At 40.7% G+C, this 8,786-nt stretch overlaps 1 protein-coding gene across 1 annotated transcript in view; it reads right to left on the reverse strand.

Moving 5' to 3' along the window:
* LOC138955449 (uncharacterized) overlaps positions 1 to 1,452 on the reverse strand; it is a 17,467-nt gene extending 16,015 nt beyond the window's left edge. Inside the window, exon 1 of the mRNA XM_070327055.1 lies at positions 1,297 to 1,452. The gene's annotated coding sequence lies outside the window, so the exon portion shown is untranslated. The remainder of the gene's footprint in view (positions 1 to 1,296) is intronic.
* Between the last annotated feature and the right edge of the window lie 7,334 nt (positions 1,453 to 8,786).

Consider the following 8,786-nt stretch of genomic DNA (forward strand, 5'->3'; position numbering starts at 1 on the left):
AAGGTACGTAATTGAAAATCTATGTATTACTTGTTGTCGTTTGTGTACGGGTTTTGGACAACCGAAACGCGAGAGACGTTCTTTCCGTGTACTTTCGACCGGTGAAATGATATGAACATTTTATCTAAGTTGGAACATGTCTATAAAATTATGCATACGGGGTTATAAAATCACCCCTTCTCTCTTTTTACTTTGCACCCCCCCTTTTTTTCCACGCCCCTTGCTCTCATTATATTATCCCCAAAAGCAAACCCTTTTGAGTGGAAATTTAAGTTTGTCAAAAAAAATCAACATTTTTAAAAAGTAACTTGAGAAGTATGTTAAGGGCACTATATATATATATATATATATACTCCAGCTATAGCCCCGTCACCACTAAAAAGTATATGGACGGAAAGAAGCAGACGGGGCTATAACTGGAGTATATGTAGAGTGGTGTTGAAGTTGGTTTTTCCGTTACTAATTTTAGAGCACCTATTCCGGTTCGAGCGAGAATCCCGAATCGGTACACTGAGCGAGAATCCCGAATCGGTACACTTTTGAACCATTTGAAGATTGAACCGACGGGGTTATATCGGGAGATTGCCATGAATGGCTTATTCCTGAGATAGATCTCCTGGGTCTTTCCTGGCAAAATTGCTTTGGCACAGTTAATAATTGTCTACCTATACCCGTGTGACTTGGAATAATAGGCCGTGAAAGGTAAATATGCGCCGAAATGGCTGCAATTACTGGCCGTATAAAATTTCATCTCACACGGCATCACTGCTGAGCGCCTAGAACTGTACCCACGGAATATGCGCGATATAAGCCTCATTGATTGATTGATTGATTGATCTCTGAATATTGAAATCACCGCCGCCATTTCAGAAAGCTCCCTTTTACTGTTTTGTGGTTCCATGCATTACCTAAAACGAAACACTGTGTCTTACTGTCACGAATCAGTGAAAATATCATCAACATCAATGTCATTCTGTACGAGAAAATGGCATTACGCAATTTGACTTACTATCAACATGTTTTGTTGTGTAAACGGAAAAAAAACCCGTGCTTAGAATTCCCAGAGGGGAAAGAGATCGTCAAGTGTAGGCAACACTGCAGATACATTTATTCTGAACTGTACAGTCCCAAGTAAAATATCCAAGTGGTAAGAAAACAAGACGCTTGAAAAGCTCAGCTTAGCATAATCCTGTCATGCTAACATACCAACAGAAGCACAAGAACTGATGAGTGGAAAACGCACATGACTTTTGATCTAGCATGCAGAAGATAGCGACAACAATAGTAATCACATACCAGTCAGTGTTGCCGATTCTGCATGCTGGCTCTGTTACGAGCAGCGTCTTGTGGCCTTCTTTCCTCGTCTTTCTTCCGTGGTTCAAACTGGTAGGAAGAACGATAGCCTGGCTCAAACGTGGTCCGTCGTACTCCTCCTCTTCCTCGCTGCACTGTAAATACTGTGAGTAGCCATATTTGTTCGAGCAGTGTGTGACGTAGTAAACACGTGTGCAAAAGGTCATGAGCCAAGACTGCGCGCGCAGTGGAACAATTCGGAACAGCAAAAAAAGGTTTCAAAGTATACTTTTGGGGCTTCTGTGTTCATTTTTACACATACAATTGTGGTTAATGAATTAAAAGTGTCAACGTATCAAAAGTGACCTTAAACCTTGGACTTTTCCTTTAAAAGAAGATACTGACAGACATGACTTGATATTTACAGGTAGTGAATTCCAAAGGAACGCAGAAGAATAAGAAAAACAAGTCGCGTAAGGCGAAAATACAATATTTAGTCAAGTAGCTGTCGAACTCACAGAATGAAACTGAACGCAATGCCATTTTTCAGCAAGACCGTATACTCGTAGCATCGTCAGTCCACCGCTCATGGCAAAGGCAGTGAAATTGACAAGAAGAGCGGGGTAGTAGTTGCGCTAAGAAGGATAGCACGCGTTTCTGTACCTCTCTTTGTTTTAACTTTCTGAGCGTGTTTTTAATCCAAACATATCATATCTATATGTTTTTGGAATCAGGAACCGACAAGGAATAAGATGAAAGTGTTTTTAAATTGATTTCGACAATTTAATTTTGATAATAATGTTTATATTTTTAATTTTCAGAGCTTGTTTTTAATCCGAATATAACATATTTATATGTTTTTGGAATCAGCAAATGATGGAGAATAAGATAAACGTAAATTTGGATCGTTTTATAAATTTTTATTTTTTTTTACAATTTTCAGATTTTTAATGACCAAAGTCATTAATTAATTTTTAAGCCACCAAGCTGAAATGCAATACCGAAGTCCGAGCTTTGTCGAAGATTACTTGACCAAAATTTCAACCAATTTGGTTGAAAAATGAGGGCGTGACAGTGCCGCCTCAACTTTCACGAAAAGCCGGATATGACGTCATCAAAGACATTTATCCAAAAAATGAAAAAAGTGTTCGGGGATTTTATACCCAGGAACTTTCATGTCAAATTTCATAAAGATCGGTCCAGTAGTTTAGTCTGAATCGCTCTACACACACACACACACACACACACACAGACACACACACACACACACACACACGCATATACACCACGACCCTCGTTTCGATTCCCCCTCGATGTTAAAATATTTAGTCAAAACTTGACTAAATATAACAAGTCGCGTGAGGCAAAAATACAACATTTAGTCAAGTAGCTGTCGAACTCACAGAATGAAACTGAACGCAATGCAACGCAGCAAGACCGTATACTCGTAGCATCGTCAGTCCACCGCTCACGGCAAAGTCAGTGAAATTAATAATAATAAGAAGAATAATGATTATTTATACGCGCACACCTTCCCAAAGGGAAGCTCGTGGCGTTTACAAAGGCGCTTCATGCATACACTCGTACATAACAATCTCACAACCTTACATTCCACACAATTGACAAGAAGAGCGGGGTAGCAGTTGCGCTGAGAAGGATAGCACGCTTTTCTGTACCTCTCTTCGTTTTAACTTTCTGAGCGTGTTTGTAATCCAAACATATCATATATATATATGTTTTTGGAATCAGAAACCGACAAGGAATAAGATGAAAGTGTTTTTAAATTGATTTGGACAATTTAATTTTGATAATAATTTTTATATAATAACATATTTATATGTTTTTAGAATCAGCAAATGATGGAGAATAAGATGAACGTACATTTAGAACGTTTTAGAAAAAAATTAAAAAAATTAAAATTTTCAGATTTTTAATGACCAAAGTTGTTAATTAATTTTTAAGCCACCAAGCTGAAATGCAATACCGAAGTCCGGCCTTCGTCGAAGATGGCTTGGCCAAAATTTCAATCAATTTTCTTGAAAAATGAGGGCGTGACAGTGCCGCCTCAACTTTTACAAAAAGCCGGATATGACGTCATCAAATGTATTTTTTTAAAAAAGGAAAAAAACTTTCGGGGATATCATTCCCAGGAACTCTCATGTCAAATGTCATAAAGATCGGTCCAATAGTTTGGTCTGAATCGCTCTACACGCACGCACACACGCACACACGCACGCACACACACACACACACACACACACACACACACACACATATACACCACGACCCTCGTTTCGATTCCCCCTCTATGTTAAAACATTTAGTCAAAACTTGACCAAATGTAACTAGTTTTAAACAAATCGATGCGGGGCCTTGACAAGGCAAGGTTATTTCGAGTGTTTGAATAATATGTCGGAGATGATTTGAAGAGTTGTATAAGATATGTTGGGGCGTCCTTATATATTCACTGCTTTTAACAACCAGCTAACCAGGAAATGATGAGGTGGAATGGGGGTTGGGTGGGGGGGGGGGGGTATTGTTCCTTGGCTATTCAACCTCTGGTCCTATTGCTGCAATGCATACGTCCTTACCGGTGTTGGCGTCGATCACTGTCACATTAAACCAAATTTATGCAACACAGTGAGAAGCCAATCGAGTGAACACTATTGAGCAATTACGACGGGGCCAGACGAAATCAATAATGTCTCAAAGACCCGACAATGGGTCCCTTCATGATAATATTATCTGCTTGACTTTACACGCTTCGGTTTTTTTCAGCATGCACAGTTGGGCTGATTGCAGTTATACATAACACAATCGTTAACTCCTGTTAGAAAAACTTAACCACTGCCTTTCATTGAGAAATGACCAGCCAGCGTACTTTGATTGAATTAGCCCACCATCCTGGTTTCTCAGAGTCACAAGGGAGCCAGGCAACACGTCAAGAGCTTTACAGGAAATCGACAGTCGACCAGGCTTGCACGCTTCCGTGAATATTTGTTTGGTGGTGAAAATGGGTCGTCTCTATGGTTCCCTCATAACTGACAATCGTTGCCGGCTATGGACAATGTTTGTGAGTTCGGATGTTACACCATGTGTACCACGAAGGAATAGAAAAAAACATAATGTATCATTGACACGTTTGGTTACACAAATGATATTCACGTTCCTGTCGCTGCGGTATAGGATGTTCACGTTCGGGCGAGGGGGCAGGTAGACATGTTGTGTGCCATCAGTTGCATTCCCTCCTTGTTAATTACAAACTCATTACACTATAATACATAATGCAACCGAACACACACCGACACACACACACACACACACACACCGGCATACGCACGCAAGCACGCACGCACGCACCCACACACACACACACACACACACACACACACACACACATACACACACACACACAGTCACACACACACACAAACGCGCGCGCTGATCTAATCTAACATATACGCCGGAGATGTGCACCTGGGTTTCAGTTTCTCGATACATTGTTACCTTTCTCAGGTAATGAACCTCCACATTATTGAAAACAGCCTATATTGTGCGAGGCCAGTACAGCACATGCTGTTAATATGTAGCAGGCACATAACGCCAATGCCATTTGAGATTCTCTATCCCTCGTATCAAAAGAATATCATTTAATGCAGAGCATAACATTAAACACGAAGGTACCGGAAGGTTCCAAAAATCAAAGGGAGGTTGCTCAATTATCGGGAACTTTCTCCACAAAGGGAGGTAACATATGCCATGAAAAAACAATGCTTGCAGGAATTAAATTCATGGTGACAGTCTGAGTGGGGAGCATATGTCTTCAAATGCTTATTAGAACATAAAGTATTTTAAATGTTCTAACGTTTTGAATCCACATATTTGCAAAGGCAGTCCTTTCCGCCAAAAGTTTGATTTAAAATTTTGTTTTCATATTTTTCTTTCATTTGTGGTCCTTTGATATCCTGCATCCCCGGGCGAAGCCGGGCCCTGGCTCTAGTACAGTATGTATAATTTAAATTCACTGTTTTTAACAACCAGCTAACCAGGAACTGATGAGGGGGAATGGAGGTTGGGGGGGGGGGGGTATTGTTCCTTGGCTATTCAACCTCTGGTCCTATTGCTGTAATGCATACGTCGTTACTGGTGTTGGCGTCGATCACTGTCACATTAATCCAAATTAATGCAACACTGTGAGAAGCCAATGGCGTGAACACTATTGAGCGATTACGACGGCACCAGACGAAATCAATATTGTCCCAAAGACCCGACAATGGGTCCCTTCATCATGATAGTTTTCTGCATGACTTTGCACGCCCCGTTTTTTTCAGCAAGCACATTTAGGGCTTAAAGCAGTAATAAATCAAAAAATCGTCAACTCGTGGTAGAAAAACGTCACCACTGCCTTTCATTTATGAATAACCAATCAACATGCTTCGAATTGAATTAGCCCACCATCCTGGTTTCTCACAATCACGAAGGAGTCGTCATTTGCATTCAACGCCCAGACCGTATTGCCGACGCGGTGCATGAGGTCGATAGCTTTGGATCACAGAGCTGACTCCAAGGCAACACGTCAATAGCTTACCAGGAAGTGGACAGAACAGCGTGTTTTTTTTAGTTTTTTTTTTACCTACTGCAGGTGAGGGAGGGGCTTCCGATAGGTGGCAGGGGCGCACAGGTTGGCCAGGCAGGGAGAGGAAAGGGGCGGAGCATAATTATGGTGGGGTTATTTTGAGTCTTTATAAAAGCGTATATTGGCTGTGTAAGGGGGTGGTGGGGGGGGGTGGAACCCCCGCGCAGAGCCAGTCCTGATGTTCTGTGACATGAATATTCAAAGCAGACATTCACCGAGGCAACTATTGTGCTGCATGTCAAATGACGCATGCTGCCAGTTTAATGAGTAGAAATGGGGTAGATTTCTCCTGAGCCCTTACTGCATCGACAACGTAACAGACCAATTGTAACTTTTATTAATTGTTTGTGTGTGTGTGTGCGTGCATGCGTGCTTGTATATATAATTGAGGTCGCCTCGGATATTGCAACCAAGCCTAATTTATCGACCAGGCTTGCACGCCTCACTGAATGGTTTTTTTGTGGAAATGGGTCGTCTCTATGGTTCCCTCTAAACAATCCTTGCCTGCTGTTGACAACGTTTGTGAGGTCGGATGTTCAGCCATGTGTACCACGAAGGAATAGAAAAAACATGTTTGGCTACACACATGTTATTCACGTTCCTGTCGCTGCGGTATAGGATGTTCAAGTTCGGGGAGGGGGGAAGGTAGACACGTCGTTTGCCGTATGCTGCTTTCACTAGTTGTTAATAACTATCTCATTAAACTATAATACATATTACGACCGAACACACACCGACACACACACACGCATGCACACACACACACACACACATGCACACACACACATACACGCACACACACACACAAATACACGCACACACACCCACACACACTGTAAAACACACCGACACACGCACGCACGCACTCACGCACGCACGCAAGCACACACACACACACACACACACACACACACACACACACACACACACACACACACACACACACACACGTACGCACGCCACAAACGCATGCGCTGATCTAGTCTAATGTATATGCCGGAGATGTGCACCTGGGTTTCAATTTCTCGTTTCATTTTTCCTTTCTCAGATAATGAACCTCCCCATTATTGAAACAGACTATACAGTGCAAGGCCAGTACATCACATGCTGTTCATGTATAGCAAGCACGTAATGCCAGGGAAGTTAGCTATTCTCTGTCCCTCTTATCATAAGAATAAATGCAGAACATAAAATCAAACACGAAGGTACCGGAAGGTTCCAGAATTAAAGGGAGGTTGCTCAATTATCTGGATCTTTTTCAAAAAGGGGAGGTAATTTATTCCATAAAAGCAATGTTTGCAGGAATTGAATTGATGGTGACAGTCTGAGTGGGGAGCAAATGTCTACAATGCTTATAAGATCATAAAGTATTTTAAATGTCCTAAAGTTTTCAATGAACACATTTGCAAGAGAGGTAACTCGTTTACGCAAAAAAATGATTTACAGTTTTTCTGTCATATTTTTCTTTTATTCGTGGGTCTTTGATAATTATGCTATATCCCCGGGCGAGCCCTGACTGCTAATATGTATACATTATATTCACTGCTTTTAACAACCCACCGTAACCAGGAAGTGATGAGGAAGAATGGGGGGGGGGGGGGGGGGAGGGCTTTGTTCCTTGGCTATTCAACCTCTGGCCCCAATGCTGCAATCGATATGTCGTTACCTTTGATGTCGATCACTGTCACATAAAACCAAATTTATGCCACACAGTGAAAAGCCAATGGCGTGATCACTTACACGTTTTCGATTCCGATCGTTCTTGCCTTGAAATAATAATTTGGAAACCATTGATTTACTGAACTGATGCAGTCGTATTTCAGTGTAGTCTGCTACGTATATATTCCAAATGCTGATTTAGCTGGTACGTTATCGGAATAACACTTGTGTTTTCTGTTAGCTGCTGGGAATTGTAGGCTATACTAACTCATCGTTTGGTAATGTAGATAATAAGCTACGGCAAAATTATGAGATCAATCTTCGCAAGTCAAAACTGAAAAATTGTGAGCAATGTGGCTTGGTATAAATACATTTTCTGCTGACCGACCATGTAATATTATTTGGAAAAAACAAATCAAAATCTTAGGAATTCATTTCAACAACTCTGTCCCAGCCTCCAACATAGAAGAAAACTGGGAACCTAAACTACATAAAGTAAATTCATTAACAGCAACATGGTCGAAAAGAAACCTAAGTATAATGGGGAAAATTTGTATAGTCAAAACATTAATGTTGTCACAGTTTACTTACGCACTGCAATCTCTATGTGCCACAGAAAACTTCCTCAATAAGCTAAATTCATCTCTATTCCGATTTATCTGGAAGAAAAAATATTCAAACAAAAGAGCTTATGAAAAAGTTAATAGAAAAGTAATGTGCCAAGAGACAAATCTTGGAGGTCTGAAAATGATTAATGTCAAAGATGTACAAACATCATTTCTAATTTCATGGATTATGAGGCTGCTGGACGGAAGTAACGCAAAGTGGCAACAGATTCCATTAGCATCATTTTTAAATCTGGGCGAACGCTTATGCTGTCTGCGCTCAAATGTGAGTGCAGAAAATGTTAAAGGACTAGGTGTCATAAAGCAATATTTCTGGAAACAAGCTTTTATCACCTGGCTAAACAATAAACACAAGATCAAAGAAATAAGCAGTAATGAACAGCAGATAAGTGTACGCAATCAACCCTTATGGAATAATACAAATACAAGGTACAGGAAGCAAACACTATACATGCATGACTGGATAAAGGCTAAAATATGCGTTGTTAAAGATGTTTTTAACGATAACGACATGTACTCTTTTGAGGAAATATGTGAACGAACTGGATATAAACAGTCTCGCCTATTTGATA

Source organism: Littorina saxatilis, unplaced genomic scaffold, assembly GCF_037325665.1.
Source record: "Littorina saxatilis isolate snail1 unplaced genomic scaffold, US_GU_Lsax_2.0 scaffold_889, whole genome shotgun sequence".
In the NCBI taxonomy this organism is placed as follows: domain Eukaryota; kingdom Metazoa; phylum Mollusca; class Gastropoda; order Littorinimorpha; family Littorinidae; genus Littorina; species Littorina saxatilis.